The 21,261-nt window shown below is 42.6% G+C and overlaps 1 long non-coding RNA gene across 1 annotated transcript in view; it reads left to right on the forward strand.

The window, feature by feature from the left end:
• LOC132652160 (uncharacterized) overlaps nucleotides 1–13,525 on the forward strand; it is a 41,959-nt gene extending 28,434 nt beyond the window's left edge. Inside the window, exon 5 of the long non-coding RNA XR_009589640.1 lies at nucleotides 13,212–13,525. This is a non-coding gene — a long non-coding RNA (uncharacterized LOC132652160). The remainder of the gene's footprint in view (nucleotides 1–13,211) is intronic.
• Nucleotides 13,526–21,261: the final 7,736 nt, after the last annotated feature.

The raw sequence follows: 21,261 nt of genomic DNA on the forward strand, positions 1-21,261 counted from the left end.
AAGGGCCTGCATGGATATCATGCAGGCCCTAAGAGAACACAGATGTCAGCCTAGGCTACTATACCCAGCAAAACTCTCAGTCTTCATAGATGGAGAAAACAAGATATTCAATGACAAAAACAAATTTCAACAATACCTACACACAAATCCAGTGTTACAGAAGACACTAGAAGGAAAAATACAACCCAAGAAAACTAGCTACTTTCAAGAAAACACAGGAAATAATTAACCTCACTACAGTAAAACAAAAAGCAACCAAGCACACAACCTATGACCACAGCCAACATCAAAATCAAAGGTTCTAACAGCCACTGGTCATTAATCTCTCTCAACATCAAAGGAATCAATTCTCCAATAAAGACACAGACTAACAGAATGGATGTGTAGACAAGACCCAGCAATCTGTTGCATACAAGAAACACACCTAAGTCACAAAGATAGACATTACCTGAGGGCAAAGGCATGGAAGATGGCTTTCCAAGCAAATGGACCCAAGAAGCAAGCAGGAGTAGCCATTCTAATATCTGATAAAATAGACTTTCAACCAAAATTAATCAAAAGAGATGGGGAAGGACACTTCATACTCATCAAGAGAAAATTCCACCAGGAAGACATCACAATCCTGAACATCTATGCCCCAAATACAAGATCACCCACATTTGTAAAAGAAACATTGATAAAACTTAAACCACACATAGATCCCCACACATTAATAGTGGGACACTTCAACACCCCCTTCTCAACAAAGGACAGGTCAACAAAACAGAAATTAAACAAAGAAACAATGTCTCTAACAGAGGTCATGAGTCAAATGGACCTAACAGACATCTACAGAACCTTACACCCAAACACAGAAGAATTTACCTTCTCAGCACTTCATGGAACCTTCTCCAAAATAGACCACATGGTTGGTCACAAAGCGAGCCTCAAAAGATACAGGAAGATTTAAATAATCCCTTGTATCCTATTTGATCACCATGGAAAAAATCTGGACCTCAACAACAACAGAAATAGCAAAAAGCCTACACACACATGGAAACTGAAAAACTCACTACTCAATGACAGCTGGGTCAGGGAAGAAATAAAGAAATTAAATTCTTCCTAGAATTCAATGAAAATGAAGGCACAACATACCCAAACTTGTGGGATACAATGAATGTCGTGCTAAGAGGAAAGTTCATAACACTAAGTGCCTTCAAAAAGAAATTCGAGAGAGATCATTCAAGCAACTTAATGGCTCACCTAAAAATTCTAGGTGAGCAGACACACCAAAAAGGAGTAGATGGCTGGAAATAATCAAACTCAGGGCTGAAATCAATAAAGTAGAAACAAATAAAACAATTCAAAGAATCAATGAAACCAAGAGCTGGTTCTTTGAGAAAATCAGAAATGAAAAGGGGGACATAACTACAGACACTGAGGAAATCCAAACAATCATTACTTCAAAACTCTATATGCCACAAAATTTGAAAATCTAAATGAAATGTACAATTTTATTGATCGATTCCATTTACCAAAGCTGAATCAAGACCAGTAAATCAATTAAATAGTCCTATATCTCCTAAGGAAATAGAAGCGGTCATAGAAAGTCTCCCATCCAAAAAAAAAAAAAAAAAAGCGCAGGACCAGATGGTTTCAGCACAGAATTCGAACAGACCTTCAAAGGAGAGTTAACTCCAGTTCTCTTCAAAGTATTCCACAAAATAAAAACAGAATGAACACTACCAAACTCATTCTATGAAGCCACGGTCTCTTTGGTACCTAAACCTCACAAAGACCCAACAAATAAACAGCATTTCAGGCCAATCTCCCTTATGAACACTGATGCAAAAATACTCAACAAAATACTTGCAAACCAAATGCAGAATGAGTTCCAGGACAGCCAAGGCTACACAGAGAAACCCTGTCTTGAGAAACCAAAAAAAAAAAAAAAAAAAAAAAAAAAAAACAAACCAAAAAACAACAAAACAAAACAAAACAAAACAAAAAAAAAAACCCAAAAAAAACAAAACCAAACCAAACAAACAAAAATCAACCCTCCCAAAACAAGCAAAAAATGAATAAAATTTAAGGGATCACACACACACACACACACACACACACACACAAGAAACAAGATAGAGGATTGTCTGGGAAGAGGAAGGGGTTCAGTGGGAGTGGGTGAGAGAGGGTAATGAGGGTGAATATCATGAAATGCATTCTATACATGTATTAAATGTTATGCTGAACTGCATTACTATGGAAAACTAATATAGGCAAAAGTAGGAAGAAAAACAAAGATCATAACTGTGAGGCACCATGAGAAAAGCTTCCCTCTTTCTCTCTCATCTCCTGCCTTTCCTCTCACCTGCTCTACTGTCTCTTCCAGTCCCCTCCTTTCTGTTTCCTTCCCCCTCATATCCCTTTCTTCCCTCTCCTCTTCCTCTTTTCCTCTCTTGTCTTTCACTCCCTCTCTACTTTTCTCTCCTTTTGCCACCCTCTTTCCCCCTTGCTCCTCCTCCTTTCTCTCCCCTGTACCTCCCTTCCTCCCTCCCTTATTTTTTCCTATTTTACTCTCATCCTCTTTCTCCTCACTTCTTTTCTCAGATCTGTCCCTCTTTTCTTTCTGTCAAAAATGAAGTAAATGTGTAACATGTGAAAACAGGGGCTTTCTCCAGGCAGAGGATAGATGAGATCTTCACATCCCAGAGATGATGATGAAATCTCTTTCTCCGTAGAGATCCAAATGCCAGACGGAGGCAGTAGCTGAGGGTCCAAGAACGGAGGACTTCTCTGAATCTCAGGAGTCTAAGTTCAGCAGATAGACCTTCAAGGCAGTGGACTTTTGCCTGAAGGAGTGACAGGCAGCAGAGACTCATGGAGAGATCTCAAGTAATTTTCAGCATTCCCTATCACTGCTGGGGCCTGTACCTGGGATGTCACATGTCCAGTGACATTTTCCCACTGAGCTACACCTGCAGCCCGAGTTAGTAATGAAAACAGTGAGAAGAGCTGTATCTGTGCAGACACATGTGACTAGATCTTTCCTGAACTTTGTATTCAGGTGGCATTAAATCCTTTTGTGGTTTTTGAAACATGGGACCAGGGTTGGGTCCAATAAAGAGCGGAAACATGGATCTTCTGTTGTGATGATTTTCCATTAAGTCATCAAATTCTCTAATGCCTGTCCATTAAAAAAGGTGGAATCTAATTAACATTCTCTTAATATTGACCATGAAGTGGACGCAGAGCAGTGCCTTGCATTTCGTGAAAGGTAGAAGGAATAATACGTGATGTCTGAGAATATGTTATAGTGGGCATTGTGGTTCTCTCTCTGTCTCCTCTCTGAGATAAATTTATCACTATACTCTGTACCTTTTCATTGCGATAGCAAGGTCTGTTGGCCAGGCTTGCCAGACACCTGCTGACAGCCAGCAAGCAGCGGAGGCATCCTGTCAGCCACGTGGGGAGCCCACTATATGCAAATCTTGCTGTTCATCAAGGCTTCATGAGGGCTGCAGACCTGCCCAAGCATATTGACTGCAACTTCGTGAGAGGTGTCAGAGTAGAACTACAGCTAAGCTCTTCTGCATTCTTGGCCCTGAGAAACTGTGAAATGAGGACAGTGTTTATGATTTTTACATAATTTGTAATATATTTTAATATAATTAATATCTCTGCCTACCTTCTGTGTTACAAATCTTTTTAGCATAATAGGGATAGTTTCTTTTTTGGATGAGGAGGTTTGTACTAGGGATTGGACACATGTCTAGGGCTCGAGCACAACTGGCAAACACCCTTTCTCCATTGAACATGATCTGCAGCTGACATGTTATATAACCAGATGCCAGGGCACATCTGGCTTCTGAGCTATGTAGGCTGCCAGAACTCACCACACATGTCCTCTTCTGTCCTACTTCGTGGTCATGGGGCATCTGGATTCTGATGACATAAAACCCCGGAACTATTGTGTACTAAAATGGAAGATCTGGGATTATATTCCATTGTCAAACCAATGTGGAAAACCTGGCATGTGGATATAAGCATGGACAATGGAGCAGAGGGTGAGAAAAGACATTTGCTGTCTTCCTAGGAAAATACCGATACCAAGATCTTACTTTTTAGGTGGATCAATCATAATTATTAATTTGGATCTGGTGAGACTCACTGTATCCTTCTGATTATTCCTTTTAGTTTTAAGCTGTTTTGGAGAGCTTGCCTTTCTTTGCAATCAAGTGATTCCTTTCCAGACAGTGTCCCGAGGCCTTATTACTTGGTCCCTTATTTCCACTCTGGAATAGCGAATGTGGAGTAAAAGCAATACCTTGTGTCCACATTTTCAGCAAGATGAGTTTTTGCAACACAAGATTGTTCAAAGTGAATGGAACCATTGCTGTCACAAGCTAACTCTTAACAATACACTCACTTCTGGGGGATCCCACACATAAGCCCAGAGTGGAGGGCAACCCTGTCATAGCCAGGGTTAAGAATAGGGAAAAAGGCTGGAGAAGAACCACAACTGGTGGACAGCCTGGCTGATGTACATGGATCCCTGGGTTTGAAGACAGCACTGTATAAACTGGGGCAAAGATTAAGGCTTGGAATTTCAGTGCTTGCAAGAGAGGCAGGCTGAAGGACCAGAAATCCAAGGACATCTTAACATACACAAGTCGGAGGCCAATGCAGAATACAGAGGATCCTTCAAAAAACAAACACAAACAAACAAACAAACATAAAGGGCTCAGTCTGGAAAGTGCTTCCCCTGAAAGCAGGAGAGCTTGAGTTCAGTCTCTAGACCCCATGCAAAAAAGAACAAAAAGCCAGGGCTGGTGGCACATGCTTGGAATCCCAGTACAGCACAGGTGGAGACAAGAGGATCCTTGGATGCTTGAAGTTCACTCAGCCTTGCCAAGTTGCAGAGCAGTGAGAGGCTCTGTCAAAAAACCGAACAAGGTTTCTTTTGCTCTCCTTGTGGAGCTCCTGTCCTCTCCAGGTCTTTCCCACTTCTTTCATAAGATTCCATGCACTCTGCCCAAAGTTTGCCTATGAGTCTCAGCATCTGCTTTGATACCCTGCAGGGTAAAGCCTTTCAGAGGCCCTCTGTGGTAGGCTCCTGTCCTATTCCCTGTTTTCTCTCTCTTCTGATGTCAATCCTCTTTGCCTTTCTGAATGAGGATTGAGCATCTTAGCCAGAGTTCCTGAATAGTTTCTTCAGGTGTACAGATTTCAGAACCAAAAAATCTGAGCACAGGGGTCTTTTCTGAGACTGATACTCCAACCAAGGACCATTCATGGAGATAACCTGCATAGATGTAGTCCATGGCAGTTCAGGGTCCAAGTGGGTTCCATAGTAATGGGACAGGGACTGCCTCTGACATAAACTCATTGGCCTGCTCTTTGATCACCTCCCCCTTCGGGAGCAGCAGCCTTACCAGGCCACAGAGGAAAACAATGTGGCCACTACTGATGAGACCTGATAGACTAGGATCAGAAGGAAGGGGAGGAAGACCTCCCCTATCAGTGGACTAGGGGAGGGGCATGGCTGGAGAAGGAAAGAGGGTGGGATTGGGAAGGGAGGAGGGAGGAAGCTACAGGTGGGAAACAGTGAATAAACTGTAATTAATAAAGATATAAATAAAAAAGAAAAAGAAAAAAAACCCAAACAAACAAGGTACATGGAGTTCCAAGGAGTAACAGCCAAACTTCTCAGCCCTCCACACAAGTATGTGTATATATCTATACATATGTTCACACAGAAGAATATTTGCACATATACACACCAAAGAAAATAAAACGTTCCTTTGAATAAAGATTTATTTTATTTTTGTTCCTGTGCTTATGTGGGTGTCGGTGTGTTTATTGTGTATGTATGTGTGGGTACCTCTTGAACCCAGACGATGGCACCCAGTCCCTGGCCCTGGAGTAACAGGTAGTTTTGAGCTGCTGTAGCCTTGGCTGGGGAACCACACTCTGGTCTTTGGAAACAGCAGGAAGCACTCTTTTATTTGTTTTTCAAGACAGGGTTTCTCTGTGTAGCAACTTGGTTGTCCTGCAACTTGCTTTCTAGACTGGGCTGGTCTCAAACTCAGAAATCTGCCTACTTCTGCATCCTGAGTACAGGAAGCACTCTTAACCAGCCATCTCTTCATCCCCTTCTGTTCCACTGAATAAACATATTATTTGTATCATATTTGTGACATTTAGATACATTTGTGACATGAATCTGGATCCCTGCTACATTGTGTGTCTTTTGTGATATCAGTAGCTTTTTTTTTTTTTCTTCTTCTTCTTCTGGGTTTCTAATAAATGTTGGTTTGACATGACTGGAGCTACAATAAGGAGTAAGGAAAGGAAAGAGGAGAAGTGGTAAACAGGCAAATGAAATTAATCATTTGTAACATAATTGGGTACCACCCTTATCAAGCTTCCCTGGCAAAGAACAGAGTCAACATTTAATTTTTTCCCATCAGTTTCACAGAGGCATATCTGCATGAGCTGGCAAGAGTGGCTGCATTCCTAAAGCAAAGCACAGATAGGTCATCCTAACTGCTCCGAAAATGCAAATGATCTCTCCTAAGACAAGGGATCTCCAGCTGGGAATCTGTCATCTCACTCCCCCCTTTCAGCACACACACACACACACACACACACAAAACCCACAGAAGAAATGTGTCTTTTTTTTTACAACTTTTCATGAAATTCCTGATCCTTGTTAGAATTATAGCAGCAAATCAACCTAAAGTTTAATTTGTTTTTAAAGACCAGTCATGTATGGTTTTACCCTAGATATCTGGGCTATATCTAGTCTCCAGTTCTCGGTCACTCACACGGTATCAGGTGAGACATCTTCTCATGGAGTGGGTCTTAAGCCAAACTAGATATTGGTTAGTGCTCCTGTATGTCTTGTGCCGCCACTGCCCTAGTGTACTTTGCAGGCAGGACGGATTCTGGGTCAAAGGTTTTGTGGCTGGTTTGGTGTCCATGTTTTTTGTTTCAGTGCCTGCAGAGTACCTTCCTGTACCAAAGAGATTTGTACCTAGGGTGAAGACTCTCTGCAGGCTCCAGCTTGGCTTCTCCATGTTCAATGAATTAGGTGAATGATGCACAGTGGAGCTCCATTGTCAGTTTGCAGAGAGCAGTTTTTTTTTTTTAAATTTTAATTTAATTTAATTTTTTGCCTTAGCACTAGCCTTCATTATTTAGGGAATTTTATGGTACCCCCTGGCTAGCAACTCAATTGACAGAGTCCCTCTACTTGAAGGCTTGCCTGGTGTAGAGCTGGCCAGTTGAGATTTCCTACTCCCAATTAGGAAGAGTCCTCATTAGGATCATCTTCATAGATTCCAGGAAGTTTCCACCTCACTAGGTTTACACACCACTGCCAATTTGAGCCTTCTCCGCCCATAATCTCTCCCTCTACCTCGTCTCCTCCCCAACCTGATCCTTCCAGCTCCTATTCCCACAAGCCCACAGTCCACCTATGAAATCTATTCTACTTCCTTTTCTCAGGGAGATCCATATGTCCCCTCTAGAAAACTCCTCTTTACTTAACCTCCTTGTGTCTACAGAATAGCCAAGTAGCTTGGCTATTTACATAATGGCTATTTATATAATTGGCTTACATAAGTGGCTATCCACTTATAAGCGTATACCATATTTATCTTTCTGGCTCTGGGTTATCTCATTCAAGATGACCTTATCTCATTTAAGAAACAGTACTAAGAGAAATTGGTCTGTAATTATTATTATTATTTTTTGAGTCTTTATGCGGCTTGAATACCAGGGTGACTGGCCTCATAAAATGAACTGGGAAATATTTCTCTTTTATGGAATGGTTTGAGGAGTGTTGGTAGAGTTTTCTCTTCCGGTCCCAGACACTGCAAGAGCCGCGGGTTACTGTGCAAACATGGCCAAGTCCGAGAACCATAGCATCAAGAAACCCCGGTCACAAAGATACGAATGTCTTAAGGGAGTGGACCCGAAGTTTTTGAGGAACATGCGCTTTGCCAAGAAGCACAACAAGAAAGGCCTGAAGAAGATGCAGCCAACGCAAAGAGTGCGCAAGCAGAGGCCATCAAAGCCTTTGTGAAGCCTGGGGCCATTAAACCCAAGATGCCAAAGGACCCCAGCAGCAAACCCAGCCATCTGGCTTTCATCGCTCATCCCAAGCTTGGGAAGCAGAATCGAAGCTACATGGCTAAGGGTCGTAGGCTCTGCAAACCAAACCCCAAGGTTCAAACCAAGGCCCAGGCCACAGCTCCAGCTAAGGCCCAGGCTTCAGGCTCCCAAAAGTGCCCAGGCGCCTGTGAAGGTCCCATAGGAAAGGCTTCTGCTAATGTGAAGACAGACGGACTGGGGTGACACACCCATCTACACACTGGAGCTCCGCTGTACATCATTCACCTAATTCATGACCTTTGTCCTATGCTGTTTTTACAAATAAACCTGAGGCAAGATCTGTTTAAAAAAAAAAGTCAGGTAGAATTCTTCACTAAAACCAACCTGGCCTGGGGTTTTGTGATTGTGAGACTTTTATTTCTCCTTCCTTCCTTCCTTCCTTCCTTCCTTCCTTCCTTCCTTCCTTCCTTCCTTCCTTCCTTCCTTCCTTCCTTCCTTCCTTCCTTTTTCTTTCTTTCTTAAGTTTTTAGAGACAAGATTTCTCTGTTTCACTGACCTGGCTATTCTGGAACTTATTTTGTAAACCAGGCTGGCCTTAAACTCACAGAGACTGAGTGCTGAGATTAAATGTCCACTTTATTGGGAAAGATTGCTTCTAGTTCCTTAAGGGTTATAGGTCTCTTAAACTGCTTATCTGATCTTGGTTTAGCTTTGGTAAGCGGAATGTGTTGAGAAAATTATCCATTTTTTTTAGATTTGCAATTTTGTGGAGTATAGGTTTTTAAAGTATGGCCATATGATTCTCTGGATTTCTTCAGTATCTGTTGTTGTTATATCCTTCTTTTCATTTCTGATTTTGTTTATTTGGATATTATCTCATCCTAAATAATGCGATATTGTCTCATCTTTTAGTTAGTTTGAATAAAGGTTGGTCTATCTTGTTGATTTTCTCAAAGAACCATCTCTTTATTTCTCCTTCCTTCTGATCTTAGTCTATCAAATCTCATCAGGAGTGGCTGCATTGTCATCTTCTGTGTCCTAGTAAGGCTGCTCCCCCCCTCAGAGGGAGGTGATGAAAGAGCAGACCAATCAGTTTATGTCAGAGGCAGTCTGTTGATATCCAGCTTCAGTCCACAATTGTGAGATAGGATATAAGGATTTATTTCAATGTCTTGTTTTTTGAAAACTTGATCTGTGTTCCAATATGTGTTAGAATTTGGGAAAAATTTCATGAGGTTCTTAGAAAAAAGTATACTCTTTTGTGTTTATGTGAAACGTTCTGTAGATATCTCTTTGGTCCATTTGGTTCATGGCATCTATTAGCTATTAATTTAGTTTTGTCTGGATGACCGGTCTATTGGAGAGAGCGTGGAATTGAAGCCTTCCTTATCAGTGTGGGAGGATCGATATGTGACAAAAGCTGTTGTAATATTTCTTTCATGAACTTGGATGCCTTTGTGTTTGGGAAGTAGTCGTTTTGATGGATTTTTTCTTTAATGGTATGTAGTGTTCTTCTCCATCTCTTTCGATTAGTTTTGGTTTGAAGTCTATTTTGTTAGGTATTATAGCTATACCAGATTGCTTCTTATGTCCATTTGCTTGGCATACCTCCTTCCAAACCTTTATTCTGAGATAATGTCTATCCTTGATGTTAAAGTATGTTTTTTTTTATGTTTTTTGTTTTTGTGTGTGTGTGTGTGTGTGTGTATGTTTTGGATGCACTATAAGTATGGGTCCTGTTTCCACATACATACTGTTATGTTTGTGTCTTTTGGGGAGGAAATTGAGACCATTCAAATTGAGAGCTATTAATGGCCAATGAATTGGTTTTTTTCTGTTGTTGTTGTTGGTGGTGGTGGTATGTGTCTGTGTGTGAGTGTGCATGTGTGTGGTGTTTGTGTGTTTGCTTCCCTTCTTTTGGCCTTGCTTGTGTGAGAATATTTCCAGTGTTTTTATAAGTATAGTTAACCTCCTTAGGTTGGAGTTTATCTTCTATCACCTTCTGTAGTGCTGGATTTATAGATATTGTTTAGATTTGACTTCATCATGGAATATCTTATTTTCTCCATCTATAGTTTTGCTGTGTATAGGAGTCTGGGCTGGTATCTGTGGTCTCTTAGAGACACAGCACATCTGTCCAAGCCCTTCTGGCTTTTAGCATCTTCAGTGAGAAGTCAGGTATAATTCTAATAGGTCTGGCATTATTTATTATTTGGTCTTTTCCCCTTGCAGTTTTTATATTCTTTTTTTTTCTTCTATGTATTTTGGTGCTTTGATTATTATGTGGTTGGGAGACTTTCTTTTTCTGGTCCAATTTATTTGGTGTTCTTTGTGCTTCTTGTGCCTTTAAAGGAATATTCTTCTTTAGGTTAGAAAAATTTTCTTCTATGATTTTTGTTGAAAATATTTCCTGGGCCTTTATGCTGAGATTCTTCTTTTTCCTCTATTCCTATTATTCTTAAGTTTGATTTTTTCATACTGTCCCGGATTTTCTGGATATTTTGTGTCAGGAATATTTTAGATTTATGATTTTATTTGGCAAATGTAATAATAATTTCTTCTATCATATCTTCTACTCCTGAGATTATCTATTTTGTTTCTTATATTTTGTTGGTGAGGCTTGCTTGTGCAGTTCCTGTTTAAATTCCTTAATTTTTCATTTCTAGAATTTCCTCAGTTTGTGTTTTCTTTGTTGCTTCTAGTTCCATTTTTAGGTGTTGAACAGTTTTATGTTTCCTTCACCGGTTTTGCTTGTATGTTCTTAGCTTTCCTTAAGGAATTTATTCATTTCCTCCAATTGTTTGTGTTTTCTTTAAGGGATTTATTAATTTCCTCCTTAAGAATCTCTATCATCTTAGTATGGGTGGTTTTAAGGTCTTTTTTTTTGTGCTTCAGCTATGCTGTAATATTCAGGGCCTTCTGTCGCAGGACAACTGGGCTCTAGTAAAAACATATTGTTCTGGCTGTTACTAATTGTGTTCTTACGCTGGCATCTAGACATCTGGGTTTGGGATGATTATAGGTCGAGTTGCTGATTTTTGTGTTTTTCTGTGTTGGGTGGGTATTTTGTTCCTTGTTTTATGTTTCCTCTCTGGAGTTTTGGAGTGTGTGGTGGCTGTGTTGCCTGTTTTATTGGCCTGCTCAGTTGGTATATTCACAGGGAATGCTTGCTGATGTTGAAGAAGGGGATGCAGGCATACATGGGGGAGGGGCTTAGCAGGGGGGTGGCCTGTGGGATCCACAGAAGATGTGGGCAGAGAGGGAAGGGGGGCTGCAGCTGGTGGTTGTTTTCGTCTTCATTACCTTATTTATTTATTTTACAACCCAAATGGGAACTTCTGCTCCCTCCTCTATTCCCAGTCCCTCCCTCTCACTTCCCCTTCCTTCCTCCTATGCCTCCCTTTCCTTATTCTCAGAGAAGGGAATACCTCCCATGAATATCAACCCACCTTGGTGTGTCAAGTAGGACTGGCACATCTTCTTCCGTTAAGGCTAGATGTTCAGTTAAGGGAAAGGGATGCAAAGGCTGGCGACAGAGTTGGAGGCAGCCCTGATCTTGCTGTTAGAGGTCCCACATGAGGACTAACCTGTCCATCTGTTGTGTATGTGTGGGAGTCCTAAATCCATCCAGTGGATACTCTCTGGTTGGTGGTTCAGTCTCTGTGAGCCTCTATGGGTCCAGGTTAGTTGAAATTACCTTGTTCTGAGGAAATAAATTTCCAGTCTCAAACAAACAAACAAACAACAATGTAATATAGTTCTGGTTATTTAGAAAATCTTTGGATTTCTCATTACATGTATAAATCACACACATTCCACAGCTGAGAATACGACACAAGCCTTTAACCCCAGCACTAAAGGGGGCAGACTTAGATAGAGTTTAAGGCCACACTGGTCCACACAGAGAGTTCCAGGTCAGCCAGGGGTATGTAGTAAGACCTTATCTTAAACAAATAAACAAACAAAACCCTAAACAACAACAACAAAACAAATTTGTGGACACCCTAATTGGAGGTGCTTTTAAAACACATTGAGCACTCAGTTGACAATTAAAAGTAAGTGAGATAACTGCAAGAAGACAGAAAAGAGAAGCATCCTCTCAGGAAGGAAAATCCGTACAGCGTCTAGGGGAGGAGCTAACCCTGTGAGTTGCCGAGGGTGCTCACCACCACTGTTTTCCTGACTGTGACCTGAGGGGATGCCACTGAGAAAAGCCACTGTATCGGACAGGGAAAAGCAGCCGTGAGGTCCGCCGAGGCAGAGTTGATGCTACTGTTCCAAACCAGCCGTTGGCAGGTGAAGATGTGCCGTTGCTGCTCCCGGTTCAGTGCTTTCACTGGAATCTTCAAGGTTTTACTTGCTGCTTCAATCATGACCTGATTTGGGCCTCTGGGACTATGCCTTGCCAGCTCCTTTCCTGAATTTAATTTTAGTTCAGAGATGATTTGAATAAAAACTGATTGCTTAGGTAATCATTGCTAAGGAAACATATGGGAGAGAGTCGCACACACAGAACACACACGGTGGTCAAATATTCACTAGGAAGTCATGGCTACATTTTTGGCAAAGTTAACGTAAAGTTACAATTTCTGTGCTTAATGCCTTTTTCTATATACAGAATAACTTCCCAGGATACCTACTAGACAATTTTTCTAATTTTTATTTTTATATTACTTCGTCCTATACTTTAGGTGTATTGTGTGTGGGCCTGAGTGAGTACATGTGTGTCATATGAACACGGGTCCTTACGGAGGCCAGGGCTTTGGATTCCATGCTCTAGAGTTACAGGTAATTGTGAACCACCTGATGTAGGTGCTTGAAATTGAACCCAAGAGCAAGAGCTGGAGCAGCCAGTGATCCTAAGCACTGAGCCATTTTCACAGCCACTACTGTGTGGGTGCACGTGTGTGCATGTATGTGTGACACATGCACATGAGTGCAGGTTCTTCTGAAGGGTAGAAGAGGATGTTGAATCTCCTAGCATTGGTGTTACAGGCAGCTGCGCGCTGCCTCATGTGGGAGCTGGGGACTGAAACTGGGTCTGTGGTAAGAGCTGCATGGTCTCTGAAGCACCGAGTCATCTCTCCAGCTCCTGTCTCTGTTCATGTTTGCAGGTTCTGAGAAGCTGGGGTTCTGCGCAGAGACAGTAAAACTGATTCAAATGGATTATTTCTGAAGTCTCAATGAGGCGGCACGGTCCCTGTCCTGCCAAGGTGCCCCGATTCCTGGGATTCCTGTGAAGCCTTGAACTTTTGGAGGTCTCCGTGGGAATGAAGAACACACTGGTATTTGGGGTTTGGTAAAACATCTTGGACTGTTTCTGAAACAGGACATCAAATGCCTTTTTTGATCTTGTGGGACTTGAGTGTACCCCAAGGGACATTTAATCCCTGTGCCTTTCAGAAGATCGTTCTTAAGTCATGAAGTGGTTGTCCTGAAACTGTTGATTAATAAAAAGAAAAATGATTAAGTCTTCTGAATCATTTAATGAAGCACCGTGAGGTCTTCCGTGCACCTCATTTCATTTCCTTCTCTCCCAAGGGCCAAAACAAGGTGGTTCCAACAGTAAGTCAAGCCAGAGTTTTGGTGCATTTGTCTGTTGTTTTTGATGTACAAACCTGAGACTGTGCGACTGTCCTAAAATTATCCGAAAATACTGTGTATTGTTTCTGCCTACAGTGATCACAGGATAATATTTTGAGCTCAACTATTACTGCTACTACTGTTGCTATGGTAAGAGTCCTTTCTCTGCTCTTTTGGGCAACCACTCACAGTTCTCATCAGCACTCACAGGACACAGTCCTCCCTGTTGCTGGGTAGTTCATGGTAGAGAAGTTGTCCTTATCTAGGGACACTATGTGACAGTAACTTGAGCAAGGTCAGCCTTCCTTGGAGTGTATTTTGAGGATTATTTCTACACACCTAGCTGTATCAGAATAATGCTAATTCATGCCCTCAACTGACGCAGAGGCTCATGGGGCTAATAAAGTCTTCGGCTTATAAATTGCTATAATTTCACAGGCACACAAATCTGCGAGATGGGTACACTTTTAGAGAAGTGGCATTGTAGAGGACACAGAGATAATTTGGGAGCTGGCACAGGCAGGGGTCAAGGAGCATACATAGGTGAGGCAGACCTCAGGGGACAGTGATACTTTTCTTGGTTTGTAAAGAGGCAGCGTTAGTGGTGAAGTCAAGAGTCTTACGCTGGGCTTGAAGCATCTAGTTCTGAAGGAAACCTGTCCTCATGCTTGAGTGCAAGCATTTCCTGCAGCTTCACTCTGTGCTCAGACATATGGGTCACATGTCGTAGTTACTTTTCCTGCTGCTAGAACCAAATATCAAATCAGAAACATCTCAAGGAGGAGATGGGCACATTTTGACTCATGGTTTCAGGGCAGAGTCCATCATGGTGGGCAAGAGTGGTCTCACAGCTGTGGCAGTGCGGGCCCTGGGGCTGTTTGTGGGGCTCCCACATTTGGGAGGATTGTGAAGCAGACGAGATCATTATTGTCCTTTTGTCCTTAGATCCTTTTGTCTCTAACGGAAAAAAACTGAGGCCAGGACACATGCACCGTGGGGACAGGGATGATGTCATCATTTCCAAGCATCCGCTTGGCTTCCCTTTCCCTGACTTCATTTTCTCTTTCTTTGTTTCTTTCTTTCTCCTCTTCCTCCTCTTATTCTTCTTCTTTGGTATTTGGAGACAGGGTTTCTTTGTGTAGCCTTAGATGTCCTGGATTCGCTTTCTAGACCAGGCTGGCCCAAACTCACAGAGATCTGCCTGCCTCTCCCTCCTTGAGTGCTGGGATTACAGGCGTGCACCATTGTGTCTGGCGATTCATTTTCTTCTTCTGTTCAGTCTGGGACCCTGGCCCCTGGGATTTACTATCCATATTCAGGTAGTCTCCATTGTCCGTTAATCATCTGCACACTCAGCACAGCACACTCACTGGTGTATCTCACTAATGCCCGAGGTGCTTCTCAACCCAGTCCGACGGATAACCACACCAACCATCACACATACTTTGTCATGAGCCTCCATGCTAAAAATTACATGACAGCTGTGTGTATTTTTATAGTTTAAACTATTTGGAAAGTCAGATGCTGTAATGGAGAACATGACATAAGCATGAGCAAAATTATAACGAGTATCTCTAGTAAAGGCACTCAGAGAGATAGTAACCAGTCCCAGAGTCTGTACAAACAGCTAGCAGTCATCACAGAAGAAAGGATCAAAGCAGAAAGACATTCAGGACAGAGGTGTCATCATGGGTCAGGACATGCAGACAGGAGGGAAGAGTTTGCTCACAAGCCAGAATTCACCACTGAAAGGAAGGAAGGAGAGTGAAAGCTGAGGCTGCAGAGGTTATTTAAGAATTACCTCACATTTGGTTTCTATCTAATGAGACGTAGGAATCTTCAAAGATTCACATGATTGGATTTGCACTTTAGGATACTGGGATGGTGTGTTCCCAAGACTTTGTAGGGCAGTCTGCAGAAAATGGCACCCATTTCAAGGCTGTTTCAGACATCCACTAAAGGCGTTTTGAAGGCCTGAAGTGAAGGAAGTGAAAACTTGAGTGCAAAGTGGACTGGTTTAATGACCCATCGCATGTGGCTGGTTAGGGACATGGAGGTCCAAGAATCACTCTCATTCCCGTAACTGTGGCTGGAGAGATGGATCAGCAGTTAAGAGCATTTGCTTCTTTTGCAGAGAACCAGAGTTCTGTTCCCAGCATCCATACTGGACAGTTCACAACCACTCATAACTCTATTTCCAGTATCCATCACCCTCTTCTGGCCTCTGTGGGCACCCACACTTGTGTGGAGTTCACTCACACCTACTCATATATAAGTATAATAAAAGCAAATCTTTTAAAAAGTACTGAGCCAGGGATGGTACCTCTGGAGAGTTCAGTATTAGCAAAGACGCTAAGGGGTTGCTGGGTACCAAATGACCATGAGTGGAAATCTGAAGCTGTGATCTAAAAGAAATCTTTCTTCCCTTAAGTAATTTCTCTCACATGTTTGCCCCAGTGACAAAAAGTCTAACAGATGATCTGTGATTGGTTCTTGTTATATGATTTGATTACTTAACTGATGGCCAGAGGACCACCTTGGATAGTCTCAGAAGCCAAAGAATATTCAAAGAGTGATGTGGGTAAAAGAAGAGAAGTGTTGGGATCTGAGATACAGAACAAGCCATGGAGATGGCAGGGAGACATTTCCCAGGACTGGCCTGGCCATTTTTTCTAGAAAGAGCCATTGCCCTTAGGGCGGTGCTTGTAGGACACAGTAGAGGCTATCAGCGCTCCTGGGCATTGTCACTGTGTGGATCACTCCCTGACACCATCCTGTGTCTCCCAGAAGGTCAGCAGCCATGCTGCTGTGTGTGGCCTTTCTGCCTAGAGTGTTTCCATTCAATAGAAAGCCTAGGCTTGCTTTCTCTTCAGCCTGTCTCTGATGGGAGCTGTTGAACTCAACTCTGGCCAGACACAAATACTTGACGTGTGTGACTGAAATCAAACTGCCTGTGAAGGCTGGTGTATACAGGGGGACAAGGGCACAGTCGGAGGAGCAACTGTATTTACGGCGAAACGGTAACCACTGAACAAGCCATCAAACAACACTCTGCTGCTTTCTTCCCTACCCAGCTTTCCTAGTCCTTGGTACTCAGCCCCACCATTGCTTTGTCAGTAGTTAATTTTATCCTGGAAACTGTTGGAGTAGCTTGTAGCTGCGAGCAAATTGATATGACAGAGGCTGGAGTGTAAAGATCCTTTTGTCTCTAACGGTAAAAACTGAGAGGCCAGGACACATGCACCGTGGGGACAGGGATGATGTCATCGTTTTGAGGCATCCGCTTGGCTTCCCTTTTAAACTGGGTCAGCCCCTCATCACACATTTAAAGGTGAAAAATCACTCTAGGGTTTCGCTGTTTCCTGACACAACCCTGATGTGTTCTCTGAGGACAGAGGAAGAAGGCCTTTGCTGTGGTCCTCTGGATTTTGTGGGTCTCCAGGGTTTGTGGGTTTGCCAGAACATTCGATTTGTACCTTGCGGCAGGTGTCTGTGATGCTGGAGGAGTTTGGTGTTTCTCTAGCTCTGAGCAATTGCAATAGAATGAAAGATTGAGAAAGTAAAAATAAAACATTATTTGAGAATTTCATCCATCCCAATGTTGTAAGTAAATAGTTTTTTTTTTTTTTTTTTTTAAAGAAATCAAGAGTATGCTTGAGGCCATGTCAATATCTGTGGGCCATGCTGCTGCCGGAAGCCATATTGATCTGAGTGGCTGTATTGCCACCTGATGCTATGGAGAATGTCTGGCCTATGCTGCCGCCGTCGAGGATTTGTCTGGGTCTGTTGTCCTACTGTAGCCAAGGTCTGTTGATGACCATGGCCCATGTTACCACTGAAGGCCATGTGGATGTCAGCAGTCTGCACCACCACCTGAGGCTACAGTGAGGTCTGTGGTCAGGGCCTACTAGGGCCTTCTCTGTGTCTGTGGTCCTGCTGCAGCAGGGGGCTGTGTTTGTGGCCCGTGCTCCCGCTGACTGTGAAGAGTAAGGAGGCTGCCTTTGCTGTGCTATCCATGTCTGCAGATGCAGCTGAGAGGGACGGACATGGAAGGCTTCTATAACAATCCCTACCCCTTCCAACAGCCCCCAGAGTAACAGCCTAGACAGGAGGCCACCAAAGAGAACTCTTAAAAAAGTGTGACAAAGTTGCAGAAGCACTCCACAGTTGATGGCTTCTGGTAGAGTGTGGGAGCGGAAGGATTCAGTTTTGTTTAGGGGGCAGGCCAGTAAGAATTTGACCATGCTCCAGTGAGTATATGGATAACACAAAGTAGAGTTTCTTTCTTTCTCTTTCTTTTTAACTTCTTTTTTTGGGGAGGCCGGCAGAGGCCACAAGGTGGGGTACATGGAAGGACTGGGAAGGGATTGTGATTGGGGTGTATGACATGAAACTCGCTGAGAATCAATAAAAATGTTATGTGTGTGTGGGGGAATAAATCAAGAATACAATACTTTATGCCAGAAAGTACCTTAAATGTTCAAACTAGAGACACAGGATGACCAAGATCCATTCTTGAATGTATGTTTAGTAGAGAACAAAGATTGCTCCATTCCACTTGGAGAGACATCTTGTAACCACAGAAAGAAAAGAGGCAGGACAGAGGGACAGGGTGAGGAGAGGAAAAAGAAGAGAGGCAAGGAGAGAGAAAAAGAGAGATGCGAGTAGGACATTGGGGAGGGGGAGATGGGAGGAGATAAGGAAGATGAGGAAGATAAGGGAGGGAGGAGGGGAGACAGAGAAACAAAGGGGAAGGTACAAGAGAAGAAAGGAGAGAGCAGAGAGGGACAGAGGAGCGAGAGAGGAGATAGGAAAAGGACACAGGGGAAGGGAGAGAGGGGAAGGGAAAGGGAGAAAGACTATGGAACGGAGGGGAAGAAGGCAGAGATTTCATAACTCACAACATCCTCCCCGGCTGAATTCTCCTTCCTTCTCCAATGCCCAATTGTTGGTTTGTAATTACACATCAACTTTTAAAATGTAGGCAGGTGCAGTCGCAAATACAACTTGATGCATAATTGCCATTATTATGCTTGGCATTTCCAAATTTAATTCTAATTACAGAATTAGCTGCTGTATTGTATCAGAAAGAAAAGAAAGTGTTTTAATTTAACATTTTAATAGGATGCGAGCGCATATTTACTAACTTCATTATAAAGCCATCATCAAGCAGTGTTTGACTGTCTATGCCGTGAAACACAGTGAGCTTTTTGATGGACGATGCTGTAGTCTTCATAGAAACACGTTTTATTCACGGCGCACACCCTTCAGTCAGTCCTCGGGTGCCCTCTAGTGGACTTAAGTAGTAAGTAACTAGTAAAGCAGGTGAAAGCAAAGTGCTTTGCACATATGTTCTGACATAAATACAGTGACAAAAATGTAGAATGTTTTTTTTTCTTACCAACTTAATGCGATGACCACATAATATGTCATATAATTTTCTTTTTTCTTCCTTCCTTCCTTCCTTCCTTTTTTTCTTTCTTTTCTTGAGACAGAGTCTCACTACATAATTTTGGCTGGACTGGAACTCACTGGATGGCCTCAAACTCACAGAAATCCACCTGCTTCTGCCTCCTGAGTATTGGAATTCAAAACTCAGCCAGTGTCACTATAAATGAAAAATATGTCACATATCAGTATAGGGAAGAGTCAATTAACAAATATGATGACTGTATAACATACAGACAGATATAATTGTTATATTAGATGGAATAAAAGACATCATGTACCAACAATGTCCCTCAAGACAGGAGAAGCACCAGCTGCTCTTGCAGAACACCAGAGTAAGATCCCCGAACCCACACTGGGTGGCTCACAGCTGTCTGAACTCCTGGACGAGGACATCTGACGCCCTCTTCTGGCTGCAGAGGACTCTGTGCTCAGGTGCACATCCCACCTCCCCGTAATGATTTTTAAAAAGCATTAAAAAATATGAAAGAAAACAGCAACATGGAAACAAGAAAAACAAACAGAAAAACTAGGCTGTGTTTCAGTTTGTCATTTTTCCCCCCTCAGGGGCAAACTGCACCCCAAAAGTCAGAATAGTAGAGCCCTGTGAGCCCCACCCGCTCTCAGCCTTCTAAGCTGCCTTTCCTAGCCAGCTAGTCAGGTTTGCAGGTCTTCCTGAGGCGAAGCAAAGCAGCGCTTCCGGGGTCTTGTCCAAACTGCATGCTCAATAAAGATTTATGCTCCAGCTTCTAACTGTCCAAAGAGTTCTGAGCCTTTGGAAAGACGTCCTGCGGAATACGAGCTTTGTATGCAAAAGAGTACTTTCTATCTGCTTTCAAAGTAAATTATCCCACAGCACCCCCCTTCCCTTCTAAAACAGAGACAATCGCTTTCTCAAACTTTATTGTCTTAAACACCTACACGAAGGATCACTTCTCCCCGAACCATCAATTTACACTCAATTCTGAAACATTTTGCTATTTTACTAGAAATTGACATGTGACTCTTGAGTTTGTCAATCTGTGTGTTAATGGTCTGAACTTTAAATTTGAATAAAAAAAGTTCTCACTTTTTAAATAGAAAAGTTATGTTTGAAGTACTCAGAACCATGCAGACCCAGCAAGTTTGCTCCACAAGATGTCACTATGGGACCAAGAAAATGCAGTCACAGGGGTGCATTTATCTGACTCTGACCTTATTTTTCAAAATTGATCCAAAGACATTTACACATAGGGATATGATCTTAGGCCTAAGGGTACCTATGAATTGATTCAATTTATAGATCCTAAATAGCTCCTCTACCTGTATGCCAGCAAACATACCTGTTTAGCTCTGTGCCAAAACCTTAATTGGATGCTTCCAAAGGGAAAAGTAAAACTGGTCATGTAAAAATACACAGAAGACTGCAGTTGAGATTATTTATTAGACACATTTTCTGAGGGTGGTGTCATGCTGTTGGCAGCCTGATCATCTTGATGGGTATGTGGGATGCTCAGATTGAGTTTGTTAGTGGACTTAGGGGTCTAACAAGGCAGGTCTGGCCATCCACCCTCACTATGCCACATAGAAAATGAAGATTGATTCAGTGTGGCTGTACTGAAAAGAGGGACAATGGGATCCAGTGGCCTCCCAAGTCAATCTTCTGTAAAGGGTCAGGATGCCCACCTCCGAGTCTCTTCTGTAGGTCATGTGGTAAATTGTGAAATCTTCTCCATGGACACAGGTTTTTCTTGTGCTAATCGCAGGATCAGCCTTCTCCCAGCAGGAGCTTCCTGGGGGATTTCTGATTTCTTGGGGTCTATTCTTAATAGTCTGATAGCCAATGAGGGAAGCACAAATGTCTCTTGTGAATACATCTATTCCTGCCAGACAGGCTCATTACAACTACATAGGCATCTAATGAGGGTGACAATTAAGGACAAATTCTGAGAGACATCTGATGATGAACAAGATGATGCTTATTTGTTCTCTGTTTCTGTTTTTACGTGAGCCCCAGGCTAAGGAAGAAGCTGTGAGGGAGATCAGAGCCCAGAATCCACCTCAGCCACTGGGGCGATATCTGGCAGCTTAACTAACCAGTGTGAGTCAGCTTTGTAAGTGTGGATGTAATCGCTCATGGTTTCTGCTGGAGTA

Source organism: Meriones unguiculatus, chromosome 1 (genome assembly GCF_030254825.1).
Source record: "Meriones unguiculatus strain TT.TT164.6M chromosome 1, Bangor_MerUng_6.1, whole genome shotgun sequence".
NCBI classification, from domain to species: domain Eukaryota; kingdom Metazoa; phylum Chordata; class Mammalia; order Rodentia; family Muridae; genus Meriones; species Meriones unguiculatus.